This window comes from Anabrus simplex, chromosome 14, assembly GCF_040414725.1.
Source record: "Anabrus simplex isolate iqAnaSimp1 chromosome 14, ASM4041472v1, whole genome shotgun sequence".
Taxonomy (NCBI): Eukaryota; Metazoa; Arthropoda; class Insecta; order Orthoptera; family Tettigoniidae; genus Anabrus; species Anabrus simplex.
In genome coordinates, this window is record NC_090278.1 from 84,843,250 (window position 1) to 84,865,172 (window position 21,923).

Below are 21,923 nucleotides of genomic sequence, written 5' to 3' on the forward strand. Positions count from 1 at the left end.
TCCGGCTTTATTGCCCGAGAGGGGGTGCATAAGGGAGAGAGATGGGGCAGCGAAATAGTAAACGTGGCAATAGTTGTAAACTTTTCCCCTGAGTACCTGGTACTCTGTAGAAGCAGAAGTGGTATAAGGGCAGGGTATAGGGTTCTCAAGTCGTGAAATGAAAATTAATGTAGTTTTGCAGCCATAATTTGTCAGAATTCCGCGGCCTTTCTGCTTAATCTGTTTCATTTTAAATTTAGAACGAAGATGTGAGTGAAGGGAGTATTGCATTTGTGTAAAAATTCGACACCCGGTTTTTGAAGAAAGTTTTATAAAACCACGATGTAAGACGACGTGGTGGCATTAGACCCACAAAAAATGAAATGAAATGGCGTATGGCTTTTAGTGCCGGGAGTTTCCGAGGACATGTTCGGCTCGCCGGGTGCAAGTCTTTTGATCTGACGGCCGTAGGCGACCTGCGCGTCGTGATGAGGATGAAATGATGATGAAGACGACACATACACCCAGCCCTCGAGCCGGCGAAATTAACCAATGATGGTTAAAATTCCCGACCCTACCGGGAATCGAACCCGGGACTCCACTGACCAAAGGCCAGCACGCTAAACATATAGCCATGGAGCCGGACATTAGACCCACAGAGCTCCTGTGAAATGACATTGTTACTTGCTCCATTTGAATACGGATGAAAATTGCCAGTTAAGGGGATTGGTTCCTACCCTCATTTTAACTGTCCTGATCCCCACTACCACACGACCTGTTAATACTGCACGACAGGCCAAGGTAGCTCAAACGCAGTGCAGTCCGGTGCTCAAATACGCCGCCCTCGTCTCGATAGATTTACTCGCACGTAAGAGAAAAATTCCGGTACCTCGGCATCTCCAAAATTCGTAAAAGTAGTAGGACCTAAAACCAATAACATTCTTCTTTTTTGTCGTTTGGGCCTAATGAGGACCACTGGGCTCCTATCTTTTCGTCATTTGGGCCATCTGTTCTCTCCTTTTCCAGTATTCCTTCATTTTCTGGCTATGAGCCTGCTTTCTTTCCTCCGTCCACAAAAGTCTGCTGGTCCCTGTGTTCTTCATACTCGTAAATGACGTTGGAAAAATTCCCCGCTGGATGACTTGCCGAAACTGTGGGCGGTCTTGTATGGACTCATGCGGTATCCCCAGTTGTTCCAGATCCGACTTGACCGAAGAGATCCATTTGTTCCTGGATGTCTTCCCTCTACCTGCCACAGCGGAGAACCTGTTGGTCAGTTTGCAGGGGTTATTGCGGGTTGGGTGCCCATAGAAGACCAGGCGCCTTTTTCTTATACAAGTAACGATGTCTTTCTGTTGTTTGTTTAGCTCATCGTTGTGCCGAATTCTGCAGGTGCTTCCCTCTACTCTTACGGATCCCTGTATTCTCCTCAGGATCTTTCTTTCTTTCTTTCTTTCTTTCTTTTTTCTTTCTTTCTTTCTTTCTTTCTTTGAGTTCTAGTTTCCTGAGAGGGTCTTTCCTGGTCATCCCGAGACACACTGAGGCGTAGAGAGGAGATGGTTTTACTATCGCATTATTATTTATTACTGGGCGGAATTTTTCAAGGATGGCAGATTGAGAAAAAATCAAAATGATCCCGATTTCAGATATGTATATTGAGCAAATGGAATGCAACCAAAAACTTGTCCTTCCTTCCTTCCTTCTCACTTTTACAGACTTAAGACTGACAGTATAGACCTATGTATCGTACTTTGCCCTGATACATGTATCTACGTATACTGGTGTGGTTAAAGAGTTGTATGCTTTGAAGTGCGTTGAAATTAGCATTTGTAGACTACAGTACATCAAAATGTTATAGAAACAGTTCAGTCTCATTTTTGATTCATTTACAGTAGGTATATAGTAAAATCCAGTCATTTATGCACTTTATCTATAGACTTAGGTAATGTACCGTAGGATTTCTAGTTTGCATTGCTTACGAATTGCCTTATGGTTTTAACATACTTAACACGAAGTTCACTTAGTCAGCAGACATAAAGTATTTTGTCTCTTGTGTTATTTCTAAGTTGTACACCATGACGGCAGAGTTCCGCACGCGGAGTACTACAGCAATCAACACTCACGGATAATCTTTTGCTCAATTTGCGCATCTAAAACCAGACGCAGGTAGACTTCTTCAGACTGCCCCATTAATTTCCAAACGTTCCATAATTACCCGCTGATAAGTTTGTGTGCTTTAGTCATAATGGAGTTGCATTATTTCGTCCATACGAGAAATGAGCTTCAATGTTACTTGCCTTGTACATATCACGATTGGCATGTTCCGTGGGGAATTTAACCGAGGATGATTTTAAACAGTCGTCATCTTTTATTCAAGGCCACAAGGTCTGATCTAAACATCACCGGGCATGCATATTCTCCAGCAAAGCAGGAGCTCGGAAATAAATAATTCAGTATAAGGTAATGTCGACCATCAATCGTTCCAAGCAGGAAAACTGAGATTGAAATAATTCCAGTATCATGAGCAGGCGATAAGGCCCCTATCACAGGAAAAAGTGTTTTTTTTTTTTTTTTCTAGTGGTTTAACGCCTCACTAAGCTTTTCGGCGACAGAAAGGTGGGAAAGGGCTGGGAAGTTAGCGGCCGTGACCTTAATTAAGGTACAGTTCCAATATTTGGCTGGTATGAACATGGGAAATTACGGAAAGCCATCTTCAGGGCTGCAGACGGCGGGATTCGAACCCACCATCTCCCGAATGCAAACCCGTAGCTACGCGACCGTAACTGCACGGCCAACTCTTTCGATCACAGGAAATGTTCAGGAATAATATTCATTATTATTAATTTAACCCCACTAGGGAGCCCTTATGACTAGTTCCCTTTTATTCCCAATATCTCTTGTGACCAGCTAAAATTTTCTTTTCCTTTCTCTCTTGTGATAGAGGTTTCCGGGATGTACAACTTTTGGGTGGTGGGGACCAACTTTATTCAAAGCGCTTTCCTCATACCATTTTCATAAAAATATTTTGCATCAAGTTGTTGTTATTATTATTATTATTATTATTATTATTATAACGGAAATATCGTGGATAGCAGAGGTGTAAGAAGGTGCGAGCGTGAGTGGGTGGACAGATAAAATATGAAAGCATAATTTAAAACACTAAAATTTGAAATTTTATTTTTTTCCTTTCTTTTTTCTGACCTTAAACATTGATAAACAATCTGAATGAACAACAACAAATAATAGTTAAATGAAAAAACGAAGAGTTCCATCAGCTCTGATCACCACTGACTTAAAGTCAAAATTTAGTTACAAGTGAGATGGTTTTCGATACAATAGCTTACAACTGAATAAGCATGGTAGCTCTAAAGGTACCTTTTTTCAAAGAGCATAATGTTCCACTCATTTACACCTTAGGATACTGAGCTCCAAACTCTACTACAGTCCGGCCTTTCAAAGGCATAAGTTTCTTATCAAAATTTTACATTAGATCACTTTGAAAACAATGTCTACTGTCATTTTAGCTCAACAGTCTGACCCACAATTGTCTACAAATAATTCGAAAGTAAACAGGGACAATAAGTGCCCATGCTAAATGGCCTACATGTACAGAAAGAGAAAGGTTTAAGAAAAATCAGCCTGAACAAAATGCTAGGAGGTGAAGCACTTGCACTCCTTTTGACATACACTTTGAAAAACATCTAAAATGCTATATGGGCTCATGGCCCGAAGTTACAGAGCTAAGCCTATACTACAGAGGTGGTGGTGGTGGTGGTGATTATTGTTTTAAGAGGAAGTATAACTGGGCACAGGGCAACCATCCTCTATATAACACTAATCAGAGATAAAAAATGGAAGGGGTCCGACACTTCGAAAAATGAAGGTATCGGCCAAAGGAAGATAAGGACCACGAAGGGCGTGAAAATGAAAGACTCCCTAGCCCTCGCTAACCTAATAGCGTCGGGGCCGGAAAAGAACAACAGTTGACCAAGAGAGGTCGGACAGGATAGATGAAAGTGAGGAGCCTGGCACAAGTAAGTGAAAGCAATGCCAGGACTCAGCTAAGGGCCCAGTGGTCGCCAACCCACGCTCCAAAATTCAGAGCCCCTGGGGCCCCTTTTAGTCGCCTCCTACGACAGGCAGGGGATACCGTGGGTGTTATTCTACTGCCCCCACCCACAGGGGGTTACTACAGAGGGTGACTAGATGGTGAAAAAAAAATTAAGTTTCAAAATAGTGTTAACAATTTAGAAAAACATAGTCGCCCCCTTACCAAGTTGAATGGGAATTAATAGAGGGTGAACACACTTTATTTCCTAAGTTACATATTTCCCAGCAGGGATTTGAATAGAGTCCTTAGACTTGCCTGAAAATGTACATTTGAAAGGTGATGTTAAACTTTAGAAATTTACATTAAGAATTAATTTTGAAACATTCCCCTCAAATTCACTTTCTGGAGCTAACACATATTTAAAAAATGTCTGCCATTACCTTGAGCTGGTAGGCCTTCCGACGATGGGCAAGGCATTTTTCCCTGCCTCCACTAACATCGTATTCACTCTAGACTGGAGCGATGAAGCAGAAAAAAAGTCCCCAAAACACCCAGCTTATATAGCAGAGGGGAAAGTTCCAGAAATCTCTCAGCCGAATGCCTGTACACACCCCCAAATTTAATTGGCTACAAACATATTTACAAATATTTCTGATTGGTTGATATCTTCAGGAAGAAGGAAACCATGGTAGTGCTGACAACTTCAGCACATAATAAAGAAACAATTTACAAACACATAAGGTTCACCAACTTAAAAAATAGCAAATTCCCTTACAAATTAATTGTCCGTCCTCCCATCAGAGGGGACACATTAGTCGACAGTTGAGACATCTGAAGATTAAAGGTCCAAACTCTTTTAGATACACAGTTCAGGGTTTACATCACAGATGACCTTCTAAAAGGTTCTCAGTTCAAATGCATGGAGAAAGTGTACCTCTGGTACAATTATTATTATTATTATTATTATTATTATTATTATTATTATTATTATTATTATTATTATTATTATTATTATTATCATTTAGTGTATGGCAGTAAGTTACTGTATCTAAAACTGTATAGAATACATGTGTACATAAACAAGAAATATGAATTTTGGTGCATCGTATTAAATTTGAATATCCAGATCCTTTATCCACTGTTGAACTTCAGATTTGGGTTTCAGAAAGTTATTCGAAATACCTGGGTAGCACCGCAACTTGCACTCGCTCACAATATGATAAACTGTTTGCCGTGGGGCATCACAATCACATTCTGGCGGTGAAGTACAGTATAATTCCATCTGTAAAGGGAGTCCTCTCCCATATAGGCTCTACATAATCCTATAAGTCTACTTTTCTCCCTTCTCTTACTTAAAGTTTCCCACCCAAGTTTCTCTAACATTTCTGATGCACTACTTTTTCTCCTGAAATCCCCTGTTACAAAACTTGCTGCTTTCCTCTGCCTCTATTTGTTTTATTAGGTATTTGTGGTGAGGATCCCAAACACTGTTTGCATAATCCAGTGATGGACAAACCATACTTAAGTAAATTTCTCTTTTAATTCTTTGTTGCATCCTTTAAGTAGCCTCATTATGACGTGTAACGATCTGTATGCTTTCCCAACAATGTCATCAACATGACCTTTCCAGTACAAATTACATTGAAACATCGGAATGCAAGTAACTTGGTCTACGAGTGTTTTGCAAGACGAGCAAACATTTTAAATAAATTGTAACTTGGTAAGCTAGTGAGGTTCCATAATACGAGTGTCACGTGTGCCTACGTTTTCCCCTCCCCTGTTCGTTTGTTGAATGGATGAATGAAATCTTTGGTACTGCAGAAAAGAAATACCTTTCAGAAAATAATCTGCCGCTCAAAGTCTTGCTGGTTATGGAAAATGCTCCTGCTCATCCTTGAGGCTTTGAGGACGACTTACTGGAGGAATTCAAGTTCGTTAAGGTTAAGTTCCTTCCTCCCAACATTACTACACTACTCCAGCCTATGGATCAGTAAGTCATTTCGAACTTCAAGAAGCTATATACCAAAGCACTATTTCAGTGATGCTTCGAAGTGGCCGAAGGAACAAACCTTACCCTCAGAGAGTTTGGGAGAAATCATTTCCCCATCGTGAACTGCATGAAGATCATCAATAAAGCCTGAGATGGAGTCACCAAGAGAACTCTCACATCCGCTTGGGAAAAGCTGTGGCCTGACTGTGTTCTTGGACATGACTTTGAGGGATTGTTGTTACCAAATGAATGGAGAGTTGCTATAGTAGCCCCTGTATATAAAGAAAAGGGTAATAGACATAAAGCTGAAAATTACAGGCCAGTCAGTTTGACATGCATTGTATGTAAGCTTTGGGAAAGCATTCTTTCTGATTATATTAAACATGTTTGCAAAATTAATAACTGGTTTGATAGACTGCAGTTTGGGTTTAGGAAAGGTTATTCCACTGAAGCCCAACTTGTAGGATTCCAGCAAGATATAGCAGATATCCTGGATTCAAGAGGTCAATTGGACTGTATCGTGATTGATCTGTCTAAGGCATTTGATAGGGTAGATCATGGGAGACTACTGGCAAGAATGAGTGCAATTGGACTTGACAGAAGAGTGACTGAATGGGTGGCTCTGTTTCAGAGAATTAGAGTAGGTGAAGCTTTATCTGTCCCTGTGAAAATTAAGAGGGGAATTCCTCAAGGCAGTATTATTGGGCCTTTATGTTTTCTTATACTGTATATATTAATGATATGTGTAAAGAAGTTGAATCGGAGATAAGGCTTTTTGCAGATGATGTTATTCTGTACAGAGTAATAAATAAGTTACAAGATTGTGAGCAACTGCAAAATGACCCCATCAATGCAGTAATTAAAACTGAGAGGACTTTTCCTATTTGTGAAACTCACAGCCTGACTTTTATCCCCGTTTATCATCATACCATTGCCTACTGTCCATCTCACAACATGGTAATAATTGGGGAAGATCTAAACTTTCATTTTCATGCCCTTCATGGCACTTGTCTTCCTTTGTCCGATACCTTCATTTTTCGAAGTGTCGGACCCCTTCCATTTTTTCTATCTGATTAGTGTTATATAGAGGATGGTTGACTAGTTGTACTTCCTCTTAAAACAATAATCACTACCACCACCACCACCGTAGAAAGTGGTAAAAATTTACATTCGCATATAAACAGAACGCAATTGAAATTCACATCGTCGGCTATTGCCGCCATTACAATAGTTTGGTTGAATGCCAACAGATGACGACGAATACAAACCACACCGTTAGCGCTCACACGGCCATTCATGAAACCTCAAGCTAGTTCCGCAGGTGGTGTGCAGTGAAAGATCCAGACGGCCGTGAGTTGGACCCGTAGACGATACTGTTGCAAGAAGCGGCACTGGGAGGCCCAGTCCTTGGTTTGCAGCATGCAGCTTCGCAGTGCTAGAAGTTGGCTTCACGAGTATTCGTAACAAGAAGATAACCGGTAAGGCTATACATGTGCTCAGTTTAAACAATATTTTAAGTCTTCAAATAATTGATTGAATATAATCTAAAGTTAACTGTTGAAGGCTGTAAAATTTCGCTCCACGTTAATCTTAGATTTGCAGTTAAGCTAAAATATTGCTTAGTTATAAATTACAAACTTATCGTTGTGATGAGACTGAAACCTGGAATAGGCCTAGGTTTCTGTCAAACTGGTCCAATTGGAACTTAAGAAAATATTCCCATAGCTGTGAAGTAGGTAGTGTTGTTATATTTTCATAAATTATCTGATATGGAAAAGTACTACGCGTATTTGCGTTCGGTTAATTATATTCATTTTACTCTTTTTTTTTTCTTCCCCCATTCAAACTTAAGGAACCATGCGTTCCCTTCTGGAAAAATTGCGAAGGGGTACTTTACAGTATAAGGTATGGTAAATGTTTAAATATCGTATTTCAGTTAGGCCTACTTTCCATTCTCGTAAATTTCCTTTTAAATTTTGATTCGCTGCTCTGTATTCAGATATGCTAAGGCCACACGAGGCAGTAAATACAGTTGCAGTAAGCAGCAAAAACTGTACCACGGCAATTGCTGCCGCTGGATGCCACACTGCGGCAGCAAATGCAGTTGTAGTACAGTTGCTGCAGAGCAAGGAATGTGTGTTGACGATCTAGTTATGAATCTTGCAGCGAATGTTGCTTTATCCGTGTGACTTGTGCGAGTGAGGAGGCGTTGACACAACACACACACAAAATGGATTCATCCTATTATCAATTATAGGTCAACGAAGGGTAAATTTGTCCTTATTCACGAGAACCTGAAGTTTTACCCAGACATTTTTTTTTAAATAATACCGGATATCACTGAACTCTTCACGATCTATTATCAGTTATAAGTGGCGAAATGTCGTCGTTACTGTTCATTGTAACGATATACAATCTTGCACTACGAAATAAACCTGTAACTTTCCTCATCAGGAAACGAGAGGCCCATTTTCAATTATTGCGCCCCCTTTTCCCCCGAGCTTCTTAGCGCCGCTACTACGCGTATTGTACAAACATGGGTACTTCTCCACTTCCAGAATGACAGGTTCACTGTCCACATACTCCATATTACGCAAATATACTATTGTTATATACGTAATGAACGAAAATGAAATACGCAGTAAATACTGTCTCTTGTGGCCACTGTCCAACAGCTTATGCAGTGAAAGAAATAGGCTCTGGCCTATCCCTTCAGCAACAAGACCTTGAACTGCATTTACTGGCAAGTGTGGCCCATCACATTGCAACACAAGGTTTTTTTTTTCTCCTGTGTTTGCTGCTGACTTCCAACAGCATTAACTGCTCGTGTGGCCTTAGCCTTAAGAGCGTCATAGTGTAGGACAGTAAAAAGTACTTCATAATCACTCCTTCGCGAATGGTTGTTAAAACAATTTGAAGTCATAACAGCCGCTCAATTGGTAATGTTGTCGCACCTAACCGAACCTATCACTCTCAGTGGTTTTCGGTTGATCACAACCTGAGCTGTCACTATTAGTGGTTTCCGGTGAATTAAAATTGTTTTCGTAAGGCGTCCCTAACCTGGAGGCTTGCTTGTCCTCAGATCAATGGTTTTGTCACTAGCCGGACTTAACGAAACCAGACCAATGTTTTTCGTACTTGTCGGACGTACCTCATACTCGTAGAGTTTTGGCCACGTCGCGTCAGCCGTATCATATCGGACCGTTAATTTCTCTTTTACGAACCAGCTGGTGAAGTCCTAATCCAATCGAGTGTCTGAATTGTTACGGTACGTCGTCTGAAACAGCCAAATATACCAGGCCATAATTGATACATTTTAGCTGTTGCTACACGTCCCTTCGAATTATCCGCCATGATAGCAAACCTCGACTTTCTAAACACATCATGTATCGTGCATGACGTCATAGACACGATTGACACGAACAGCAGCCGCGGAGCCCATGCTCGCCCGTTGCCGGCTGATCCTGCACTTATACCGGTACCATATTTTGACTAGTACATAAATTTGCGATAATTTTCGTGAAAACCAGAAGCCTCTACTTATAATCTGATTACCGTACTTAATGTAACTTTGAAATTCTAAGATAGAATTTATTGAATTTCGAGAAAATCTGTGGAAAACGGGTCATAAATTAGTACTCCGATTAGAGATTTAAGAAACTGTTTCACAGCATGAAGCAGCTTTGCATATTAAAATATTTTCATAAATGTTGGGGAGTTTTACTCTCCGCAAATTGAAGATGTAAACATGTTCAAAATTTGAAAAAAGTGAAAAAGGTCGTATACGAGTGCCGCAAGACAAAGTTTCGTCTTAAGATGTACAAAATAGGATTAGGATACAATTACAATAAGAGTAGTAATGTTAATAATAATAATAACGGATATTTTAAAAGATCATTCTGAAACTACAGTCTGTATCCAATTCATCATCAGTTTGCCCTTCCAGCGAGGGCGTTTTAAAACGAGCGTCTTCCAAAGTTGCCTATTCAATGATTTTGTTGTCCATGACTGATTTCCAATTCCATCCTCTTCTCTCAAAGTCTTCCCTCAGTTGGTCCATCCATCCTCTTGGTCTTCTGGCTGGTCTTCTACCTCTTTTGGAAATAAGCACATGGTAATCTTGTCCTATTCATTCAACATGCCCAAACCATTTAAGTCTAGATGCCCTAAGTCTTTCTCCATCGATTCATTTAGACCTAGGTTAGATCGGATCTCATCTTTCACAAGACCAAGTCATGTCTTTTGAAGGGCACTTCCAAGAAATTTCATTTCACAGGCTTGAATCCTACTACAATCCTTTGATGTTAGTGTGCAGGTTTCCAGAGAATATGTAAGGATGGGAATGAAATGACTTGTACAGGGTCATTTTTGTTCTTTCTGGGACCTTCTCATATCATAGTAGGTGTCTAATGATACTGTAAGAGTTAGAGCCTTTGGTTACTCTGTTATTTCTATATCAGCTCTATTAATACTAGCCATTATGCTACCTAAATATCTGAATTGGTGTACTACTACAACTTGGTGGTCCTGTATTTTTATGTTGCATTTTGTATTATGTCTGCTGATTTTCAGTGCTACTGTTTGTGATGGGTTAAATTTCATTCCATAATCATCAAACTTCTTACACCATGCATTCAGATTATTTTGCACTCCCTCCTCTGTTTCATCCCATATTGCCACATTGTCTGCAAACACCAAAGCCTGAAGATCTTTATTACCTTTTCCTTTTAGTTCCTTTAAAATTGTATCATAACTGCTATGAATAGAAGAGGTGATAAGGCACTTCCCTGTTGTACTCCTTTGGTTGTATAGAACCATTCAGTGACTATCTCCAATACTGACCCAGCTTTTGCACTTAGTATATAGCATTTGGACCTTCCTAATAAGGTACTCTCAGGTCAGAATATATTCTGCCACTGTATGCAACAGTAGACGGTACTACCTAAGACTGTCTGGCCGATACCAAACCAGGCAAACTAAGGGAAAACCAATAGCTGTGAGCAGAGAGAGTTTTCCTTTAGGAGGTTGTATAAGATGAGACCTTTGTGTGGGAAATAACACATTCATCAGCTGCTGCCTTGCAGTGAGGCAGGGGACTGCCAAAGGCTAAGGGAGACCACCCTGAAAGAAAATCCTCTTGTACGTTAGGCCTAGCAAGTCAGTACAGGAGTAGAATGCAGTTGCTTTCAAAAGGAAAACGAGCCTCTGTATCCAATTAATGAATAATTTTTATATTACTAATGTCAGACTCCTTGGCTGAATGGCCAGCTTTGAAGTCTTCGGTTCAGAGGGTCCCGGGTTTGTTCCCGAGTGGGCCGGCAATTTTAATCGTGTCTGATTAAATCTTCTACCTCGGATTGTGTGTGTGTATCAACTTTCCTCTTCATATTCAGGCAATACACCATCCACCACTGAAAGATGCTGGGGTCATTGCATCCCTGCATATGGGGTTGGTGTCAGGAAGGGCATCCAGCTGTAGAACAGCGTCAAATATGCATGTGGGAACAGCAGTAGAAGAAGTTATATTAAGTCATACTATATCTTGTATCCTGTATTAACAAAACTGAATTGTTGCCTATTTTTTTTTTTTTTTTTTTTTTTGGAATGTTCTTAATTACATATTGGTGTTCCTTTTGCGAACACAATCAGTCTTGTTACTTGCTTTCCGACCAATGGGACTCGAATTTGCTAACCACGGTGTCAAACCATCTAGAATTATCGCCTTACTGTTGCCTGGCCGTTGGCACAATAAATCCCCTGTTTCTGCTGTTCAGCACTCTCGGATGTTGTCAAACAGATATTTCGTCCTTTCTGCAGGCATGCCTTTTACTTCCAACTTCTTAGGTAGGTTCTAAGGAGGATTACCTGCCTTGCAAATCTTTGCAATTACAGTTGGACTGTCCAATTTTTGTTGACACGGAATGACCCTGGGTATGTTCTTTTTCATGGTAAAATGACTGAAAGATGTGATCTAAGGGACTCTTCCAACCATGTTGCCAGACATACATATTTATTGATCTAAAATTAATGTTGGAATTTTGGCTTTAAAATGATATAAATAACTTTTGTGTGATGAGTGGAAGTATTTTTTTAAATGTTAAAAATAGCTCGTGCATGGAAAGTAGTCAGCTGGTAGCGATCATGGCCAACGGAGTTAGGCCTATCTTTAAGGTTTCAGTATGAGTATTTCAAATGTAGCACTTCTGTAATGAGGTGGGTGGTTTGATAATTGGAAAAAGTATAACCATCCACACAGTCTACCTCTTGCTGTGATGGAAAATATAAAGCTTGTTTTTAGAGACTAGCACACCCTGGCCTGCTGAAGGAATATCTGCACAGATGGACAGGAAATCCAAACAGTGTAAACAATGTCATATGGATTTAAAGATAAAAACTTCATTGTTCCGTATTGAAATTATTGATGTTAAAAATTAAATAATTGAAAAGGAGGTTCAACCTATTCAATACTTAAAAGAAAGAAATGCAGTAATCACATTCCTATTTAAATGGGACCGGTTTCGACCTTAATCCAGGTCATCATCAGCCGTAAAAACATGTACAATGTTTATGAATATTGGAGGTCAGTTTCACACTTTGATAGGCATAAAGACACGACACCACATTCTGTCATGCACAAAGTCACAGAATGTGGTGTCGTGTCTTTATGCCTATCAAAGTGTGAAACTGACCTCCAATATTCATAAACATTGTACATGTTTTTACGGCTGATGATGACCTGGATTAAGGTCGAAACCGGTCCCATTTAAATAGGAATGTGATTACTGCATTTCTTTCTTTTAAGTATTGAATAGGTTGAACCTCCTTTTCAATTATTTAATTTTTAAACATTAATGTCATATGGAGTCGGATTCCCAAGACTGTTTGTGGGTATTTGTACCCTACACCTCGGAGTAGTTGATGCAGTGGCACGTTCAAGGAACGAAATGTAACAAGATGTAAGGTTTTGAAAAAGTTGGTTTTGGGCGCCTGGTGTCGAACTGTTGAGGTCATGCTAAGGTGCGACAAAGAAAGACTCCAAAATGCTGACTGAAAGTTCCAGAATTTAACCAAGGAAGCCAGAAAATGACATAGTGCTGTCAAGAGCTTGCAGACCAGTTTGAAGAGGAGGGTGACCGAAGTTATGGGGTAGACTTTTGATGCTCTGACCCATGTAAGGTTGTTTTCCCGTAAGTGTACTCTTTTATTAATGTACCTTTTCTCAGCTTCTAAATGTAGGAGCTTGAAACTTTCAGTTTTATTCAAGTGTTCTACATTTACCAAAGGTCTCTAATTGCTTAATTTCAAATTTATAGTCACCTGAATGAAAATTGTTCTGTAAAGTTTATATTTTTTATATTTTAAAAAAGAATTATATTTATTAAATCTGTGGCACAATTTTAATTATAATGCTTCAGTAGTTAGTCTAGGTATGTATCCTAAACACACACAAATTTCATGGGTCTGTCATAGTTTTTGAGAAAAGGTGCATCAAACATTGATAATTTATCATTGCAGAGATAGGGCATTCCGGGTCCCTTCAACAGCTCTCCAGTTTCTCTTCTGATGACAGTTTTAAGTTTCAAGTCGACAGTGATGTCTTAAATGACGAAGACATGCAGTCCTTCGTTTTCATGAAACTCAGTCCAGTCTCACAAATTTTGCATGACCCACTGGCAGAAAAATCATTTCTTCAACTAAACCTGACAAGTCTCCATGTGATATTTTTATTTTATGTGATGCACTTGTCAGTGTGAAGAAACAAATCACAGCACTGTGATGGGGCAGAATTTCCATTTTGGTTTATCTTAAAGTACTGACCAATGTAAGTTGATGTGTCAGCAAGTTCTGAGCAAGAGGAATAGATGTGTCCCATTTGTTTGTAGTAATATTTCTCTTGCTCTGTGAAATTGCCCCACCAGCCTCTCGACACTATGAGCAGCACTGTTAGTCATGGAAAGCTGCCCAGCAGGCTACTTCCATGACACACGTAGTTTGATGGATCTGTTACAGCCCAAAAGATCAAATAAAACTCAAAAATGGCACTCCACGAACATTCTACAATGCCATAGCAGGAGAAGAGGTTACAACTCCCACGTGGCATGTCCTAGGTAGAAGATAGGGGGGGTTTCCTGACCAGCTTGCTGGTGGACTTGAGTAAAATAAACTAGGTCCTGCATTGCTGAATACCAAGAACTCATTCTACCAGCAATTCTCACTGCAGCCCGATTGTAAACATAAATTTCTTTTTCCTGTAATAATTTACTCTTAATCCCATAATACGAGGGCCATCCAGAAATTAAGTTTCCCTGTTTTTTAAAATAAAGTTACATGAAAAACCTTATTGGCACCCGATACAGCAATGTTTTTTAACGTAATCACCACCAGAATTGAGACACTCGACATATCATAGGATGAGCTTGTGTGTATGTGTCATAGATGTCTGCCTTCTGGGAATGGAACCAGCATGTGATGTTCGTCTTCAGCTCATACCATACGTGTGAAAATGGTGACGGGAGGACAGGAATTAGTTGAGGTGCATAAAAGATGAAAATTACTGTAATATCAGGACTGTACAATGGATGATCAAACACGTCCCAGACGAACTCCTGCAGAACAGTTGCTGAGCACTGAGCGTTGCCATGGATCACCACAACACCTGTTTTGAATGAGACATCGCAATTTCTGTAGAAACTTTATAACAGACTGAACATCGCAGGCAGCAGGAGAGAGAATACGAGCTGTCATTTTGAGCAAGTGCTGCTGTGCTACCGACACCAGGCAGGACTTGTCTGGCTGGTATACGATTGCTAAATCATCTGTTGCATGCTCATATTTTCTGGCTAAAAATGTTTACAGGAAATAGGGAAACTTAATTTCTGAATGGCCTACAAACCTCAGTATGGTTAATGTCTGCTATATGCTTTCTACGGATCTATGAAACCTAAACATAACTGTCTATTTCTGTTGGAGCATGACCACACTGGTTTTCATCCAGCTTGCTTTCTGACTCCCATTCCTTAAAAAAAATTGCCATTCGACACCTTGCCTGGTATACTTTTTCTTTACAAGTTGCTTCACATCTCACTGACAGATAGGTCTTATGGTGACGGTGGGACAGGAAAGGGCTAGGAGTAGAAAGGAAGTGGCTGTGGCCTTAAAGGGACAGTATGGAGATAGATATGTTAAACTAATGCATGGATCACACACAAATTCGTGGAAATTTTGCCTATAGAAAAGTAGAAATATAAAGAAAATTTTTCATATACAATTAACACATTCCTTGCAGTTCAGGTCACCCTGTGTCCGGAAGCACGTTACTCTGTACCATCGGCATGAACTTCCCAATATTGCTGAGTAAATAACTATGTCCTAGTTACATATTTCTGATAAGTAATGGCAACATCGTGTTCCTATTGAAGTAAAGCATTGAGGCATGTTGCTAGTTTCGATCGGCCTACCGATGACCCGAAGGAATATTCTTGTATATCACTTCGGGTTACCCTTTGCTCAGATTGTTGTCTAACTTTTTAGCATGATTACGGAAAATGAAGCCTACGATGTTGCCTTCACATGGCATATTGTTGTTCAATACAAAGAGCACCACCCTTTTAATGTCTTGTGTAACCTGTTCCATTTTACATTGCTCTAGGTAAGCGAATATAAGTTCTCAGATTTGTATTTATTAGGGAAGTTACGTATTTTTCTTCCTTAGATCAAATTTACGAGCATGTTCATGTGCACTTTTTTTTTAGGCATGGAGCCCTCGCATCAGTTAAGACTTCATCGGGCTGATACAATGTAAAATAGTCATCAAAATTCACTGCAGCAGGAAACATGTTAAACAGTTCTGAATAGAAAATTCTAAATTCCCATGGAGGGAATTAGATATTTTTCACCAATAGAGCATGTCAAAAACATGTCAGATGTAAGGCTTTTCAGGCGTTTGCTCTATTAACCAGAGTTTCGTCACCTGCATACACCCAGCGTCAGTGGGTAGGGTCCGACACATCCCACTCTTGAAATAATAACATTAAGTTATTTATTAGACCACCTAATCAATACAAAATCGTCTTGGATGATTTACATAAATTTGTTAGCTAATAGTGGGACATGTTTCGCCTTCTCTGAAGGCATCATCAGCCATAGTCTTAACCTTAAATTAAAAATAAGCGTCTAAATAACATGTAGTGATGAAATGAATTTTAAAATCTTGAAGAGATTTGAAGTAAAATAACATTAAAAATAACAATGATGGTTTGAAAATACAATGTGATGAGATACAATAGTGGAAGTATTAACAAAATTAACCTTAGAAGGCTGCTAAAATAAGTACAATGGAATAAAACAACAGATTGTTATACAACAAGTAGTAAGATTGCATAAAAGTAAAGTTGATAGTAATGGCGGTTATAATTAGACGATGGCGAAAAATCTTATGTAATCAAAGTAAAGAGGAGAGAGTAAAAGTCAAAGTTAGTCGAGAGATCCGAAGTTCATTATGATCTTGAAGATAAAGGATGAAAGTCAGATGCATATGGTGAAGTTGTAGAACACGTTGAGGATATGAAGTTGGTGAATAGAAGTTGAAGAACAGTTTCAAATAGGATCACTATGGACCATCTCAAAATTTGAAGTGATGTTCAAATGTTGTAAATTGTGAGTTTGTAGATATTCTAGTTGAAAAAGCATATACAAGTGGAATCTGTAAATGGAAGCAAGAAACGTAGAGTTAATTGTGTGAAAAGATATTTGAAAAATCTTGAAGTAGAATCGTGTGCACTTACCACTTGACGGTGACAAAGATAGCTGTAATATTATGAGTAAGAAGTATTTGCAACAGTAGACTTCTTGCTACGTGTGTTATAACTGAAGTTTTGTGTTGGAGGGGGATCTGTTTGCGTTGACGTAACTATTAGAGGGGGGCTGCTATTGGTGGGAGGGAAGGAAGAGAGTGTATTACTGCGCGTGTTGTAACGGTGTAAGGCTATTGGAGGGAGCGATGTTCCGGTGGGTGTGGCTATGGGTTTATTGGTTGTATTTGAATTAGAGGTACTAGCGGTGGGGGGAAGGGAGGGGGGTATATTAGCTGTAGGGGAGGTGGGAACTCTAATTGATGTGAGGTTGAAGATTTTTAAGAATTTGTTGGTGAGGGAAGTTGATTCTCGTAATAAAATAAGAATCTGTTCATACAAGGGGCTTTTTTTTATCAATAGTGTCATTTAGATTCTTATCTTTATTAAAATGTTGGTCGAGGAAAATAAATAAGTTTTCATATTCTGTCATGAGTTTGCTTTTATCAACTCTTTTTAGGATATGGAGGTCTTGTTCTATTGTGGTGAATTTATGCCCGGTGTCCCTCATATGGTTGGCCATTGCGGAGAATTTGTTGTGTTTTTGGGCATTGTAATGCTCGGCGTATCTGGTAGAGAAGCTGCGGCCAGTTTGGCCAACATAAGAAAAATTACATGTAGAGCATTTCAATCTGTATATTCCTGATCCAGAGTAACTATTGTCTGTGATGTTGATAGAGTTGTGATTGAAGAATAAATTGCGATTAGTGTTTTTTGTTGTGTAGGCTATTTTTATTTCGTGCTTCATTAATGAATTGGTTATCGGGTAAATGCTATGGTTAGTGAACGTGAATTTAGCGTATTTTGGTTTGACGGGTTTTAATGGAGTTAAATTGGTAGCTAGTTTTAGTTTGGTTTTATTGATGATTTTATCAATCATATTCGTGTTAAATCCATTGAATTTAGCTATTTCCTTGATGAATAGTAATTCTTTCTTTAAATTAGTAGAGGACATAGGGATCTTTAATGCTCTATATATTAAACTGTGATAAGTGGCTTTTTTATGTGAGTTGGGATGTAAAGAATCATTTTTTATGGTTGTTGGAGAAAAGGTGGGTTTTCTGTATATTTGGAAGTCGAATTTGTTCAATGCTCGTGTGATTTTGATATCTAAGAAGTTCAGAGAGTTATTGAACTCATCTTCTTTAGTGAATTTAATATTATTATCTAAGTTGTTGAGGAATGATAGTATGTTATTGCTGTTGTTGATTTGTTTATCAATGATAGCTATGGTATCATCAACATAGCGATGCCAAAGACAGAGTCCGTTGATGTTATTAATAATCTTACTATGTTCGAGATTATCTAAGTATATGTCGGCTAGTATTCCAGATAACGGGTCTCCCATCGCTAGACCTTCTTGTTTGTAAATTTTCTTATTGAAGGTAAAATAGTTGTTGTCTAAAACGAAATTAAGTAATTTTAACCATTCATCAATTTCGATTTTACTCAATGCGCTATGTTTCAACAGATTGTTTTTTATGATGTTAATAGTATTGTTGATAGGGATATTAGTATACATGTTGGTGATGTCAAAAGAACATAAAACGTGGTTTGGTTGTAGACTGAACTTATTTAGGGAATTACAGAGTTCGATCGAGTTCTTTATGGGGTTGGAGTTGTGAAATTTGAAGTGTTTTTTTAGGAATTTGTGTAGGAATTGAGAGGTTTTATAGGTAGGACTATTGATACTATTAATTATAGGTCGAATGGGGACATCTTTTTTATGAATTTTGGGCAGTGATCTGACTGTAGGTAATTTTGGGTTCATTACAGTTAATTTCTGATAATCTTGATCATTTAAAATGAAGTTAGAATTTTTCAGAAGGTTCTTTAAGTTACGCTGTATTTTGTTTGTAGGATCTTTGTTAATTAAGGTATAGGTATTGTCTGAAAAAAAGGTTTCAGTTTTATTGATGTAATCTTGTTTGTTCATTATTACTATGGTGTTGCCCTTATCTGCTTTTGTAATTACTACGTTGTTGCTATGGATTTTGGATTTCAGGTTTAGAATTTGTTTCGAGACATTGTGGTTATTATTAGATGTTATCTCATTAATCAAAGTTGGGAGTTTCTTTTTTACTTCATATCGTACGTCATTCTGTTTATCAATTGGGATTTGTTTATCGATATTAGTTTCGGTTTCAGCGATGGTAGTGATGATGTCTTCTGCCTTTTTGTGATTAGGCCAATTATGTTTGATGCCTTTATCTAATAGATTTAATTCTTGGTTAGAGAAGGTTGCATTAGATAGGTTGATTGTAGTGGGAATGTTAGTCAAATGGGAAGGGGACACTTTGTTGTTTGTATTTTGGTCAGGAGTTTTACATTTGTTTTCTTGAAGACTAAGTAATTTATGGTTTAGGGTTTTCTGTTTCTTGTCTAATACGTAAGATAGTTTGAGGTCAGTGTACCTTAAAAATGAGCTCCATTCAAGTGGGGGTAATTTCTGAGAGATGGTCAAATGAGTCCTATATAATTGTAAATTTAGTAAAGATTTCTTCTTGTATAATAGTTTAATTTCATTTTTCAACCATATGTTGTTTACTTTCTTTTGAGTGGCATTAGATTTTGAATAGGGATGACTTTTTCTTTGTAAAGATTTGAGAAATTTAGGTACCAACTCTAATTTCAAGCAATCTTTAAGAAACTTGATATCTCTAGAAATCTTGCCTATTTTAATTTTTAGGTTTAAGTACTTGTTAGGTTTTACTATTGCCTGGTTGGCATTGACATTACATGTAATAAATATCATTTTTGGTCCGTATTGATGATGTAGATTGAAATAATAACATTAAGTTATTTATTAGACCACCTAATCAATACAAAATCGTCTTGGATGATTTACATAAATTTGTTAGCTAATAGTGGGACATGTTTCGCCTTCTCTGAAGGCATCATCAGCCATAGTCTTAACCTTAAATTAAAAATAAGCGTCTAAATAACATGTAGTGATGAAATGAATTTTAAAATCTTGAAGAGATTTGAAGTAAAATAACATTAAAAATAACAATGATGGTTTGAAAATACAATGTGATGAGATACAATAGTGGAAGTATTAACAAAATTAACCTTAGAAGGCTGCTAAAATAAGTACAATGGAATAAAACAACAGATTGTTATACAACAAGTAGTAAGATTGCATAAAAGTAAAGTTGATAGTAATGGCGGTTATAATTAGACGATGGCGAAAAATCTTATGTAATCAAAGTAAAGAGGAGAGAGTAAAAGTCAAAGTTAGTCGAGAGATCCGAAGTTCATTATGATCTTGAAGATAAAGGATGAAAGTCAGATGCATATGGTGAAGTTGTAGAACACGTTGAGGATATGAAGTTGGTGAATAGAAGTTGAAGAACAGTTTCAAATAGGATCACTATGGACCATCTCAAAATTTGAAGTGATGTTCAAATGTTGTAAATTGTGAGTTTGTAGATATTCTAGTTGAAAAAGCATATACAAGTGGAATCTGTAAATGGAAGCAAGAAACGTAGAGTTAATTGTGTGAAAAGATATTTGAAAAATCTTGAAGTAGAATCGTGTGCACTTACCACTTGACGGTGACAAAGATAGCTGTAATATTATGAGTAAGAAGTATTTGCAACAGTAGACTTCTTGCTACGTGTGTTATAACTGAAGTTTTGTGTTGGAGGGGGATCTGTTTGCGTTGACGTAACTATTAGAGGGGGGCTGCTATTGGTGGGAGGGAAGGAAGAGAGTGTATTACTGCGCGTGTTGTAACGGTGTAAGGCTATTGGAGGGAGCGATGTTCCGGTGGGTGTGGCTATGGGTTTATTGGTTGTATTTGAATTAGAGGTACTAGCGGTGGGGGGAAGGGAGGGGGGTATATTAGCTGTAGGGGAGGTGGGAACTCTAATTGATGTGAGGTTGAAGATTTTTAAGAATTTGTTGGTGAGGGAAGTTGATTCTCGTAATAAAATAAGAATCTGTTCATACAAGGGGCTTTTTTTATCAATAGTGTCATTTAGATTCTTATCTTTATTAAAATGTTGGTCGAGGAAAATAAATAAGTTTTCATATTCTGTCATGAGTTTGCTTTTATCAACTCTTTTTAGGATATGGAGGTCTTGTTCTATTGTGGTGAATTTATGCCCGGTGTCCCTCATATGGTTGGCCATTGCGGAGAATTTGTTGTGTTTTTGGGCATTGTAATGCTCGGCGTATCTGGTAGAGAAGCTGCGGCCAGTTTGGCCAACATAAGAAAAATTACATGTAGAGCATTTCAATCTGTATATTCCTGATCCAGAGTAACTATTGTCTGTGATGTTGATAGAGTTGTGATTGAAGAATAAATTGCGATTAGTGTTTTTTGTTGTGTAGGCTATTTTTATTTCGTGCTTCATTAATGAATTGGTTATCGGGTAAATGCTATGGTTAGTGAACGTGAATTTAGCGTATTTTGGTTTGACGGGTTTTAATGGAGTTAAATTGGTAGCTAGTTTTAGTTTGGTTTTATTGATGATTTTATCAATCATATTCGTGTTAAATCCATTGAATTTAGCTATTTCCTTGATGAATAGTAATTCTTTCTTTAAATTAGTAGAGGACATAGGGATCTTTAATGCTCTATATATTAAACTGTGATAAGTGGCTTTTTTATGTGAGTTGGGATGTAAAGAATCATTTTTTATGGTTGTTGGAGAAAAGGTGGGTTTTCTGTATATTTGGAAGTCGAATTTGTTCAATGCTCGTGTGATTTTGATATCTAAGAAGTTCAGAGAGTTATTGAACTCATCTTCTTTAGTGAATTTAATATTATTATCTAAGTTGTTGAGGAATGATAGTATGTTATTGCTGTTGTTGATTTGTTTATCAATGATAGCTATGGTATCATCAACATAGCGATGCCAAAGACAGAGTCCGTTGATGTTATTAATAATCTTACTATGTTCGAGATTATCTAAGTATATGTCGGCTAGTATTCCAGATAACGGGTCTCCCATCGCTAGACCTTCTTGTTTGTAAATTTTCTTATTGAAGGTAAAATAGTTGTTGTCTAAAACGAAATTAAGTAATTTTAACCATTCATCAATTT

The 21,923-nt window shown here is 38.1% G+C and overlaps 1 protein-coding gene and 1 long non-coding RNA gene across 3 annotated transcripts in view; one reads left to right on the top strand and one right to left on the bottom strand.

Moving 5' to 3' along the window:
- The window catches only part of LOC136885406 (uncharacterized), a 139,600-nt gene that overhangs the window by 43,005 nt on the left and 74,672 nt on the right, over positions 1-21,923 (bottom strand). The gene's annotated exons all lie outside the window — the stretch shown is intronic.
- The window catches only part of LOC136885528 (uncharacterized), a 56,249-nt gene continuing 41,637 nt past the window's right edge, over positions 7,312-21,923 (top strand). The window contains exon 1 of the long non-coding RNA XR_010861550.2: positions 7,312-7,498. This is a non-coding gene — a long non-coding RNA (uncharacterized lncRNA). The remainder of the gene's footprint in view (positions 7,499-21,923) is intronic.